The sequence below is a fragment of the Etheostoma spectabile genome, chromosome 12, assembly GCF_008692095.1.
Source record: "Etheostoma spectabile isolate EspeVRDwgs_2016 chromosome 12, UIUC_Espe_1.0, whole genome shotgun sequence".
NCBI lineage: Eukaryota > Metazoa > Chordata > Actinopteri > Perciformes > Percidae > Etheostoma > Etheostoma spectabile.
In genome coordinates, this window is record NC_045744.1 from 25,307,148 (window position 1) to 25,307,493 (window position 346).

At 35.3% G+C, this 346-nt stretch overlaps 1 protein-coding gene across 4 annotated transcripts in view; it reads left to right on the plus strand.

Annotated features, from left to right (window-relative positions):
* Positions 1–346, plus strand: part of yeats2 (YEATS domain containing 2) — a 24,411-nt gene that overhangs the window by 2,220 nt on the left and 21,845 nt on the right. The gene's annotated exons all lie outside the window — the stretch shown is intronic.

Consider the following 346-nt stretch of genomic DNA (forward strand, 5'->3'; position numbering starts at 1 on the left):
GCACATTTTTATTTTTAAAGGCCAGTTATTTCACAAATGCAGGATACTATGCATCCTGATAAAGTTCCCTTTGCCTTTGGAATTAAAGTAATCCCACATCATCACATACCCTTCACCATACATAGAGATAGGCATGGTTTTATTTTAGTTAGCTTAATAGCTGATTTGATTTGCATTGAGGGATGATTTTATGGAAAGTTCCCCATGCCTATCTCTATGCATCATGTGATGATGTGGGATTATTTTAATTCCAAAGGCAAACGGAATTTTATCACGATCATGAAATAACAGGCCTTTAAAAATATAAATCTGCTTGCTTCCATGGGAATTTAACATAGGGGTGTGT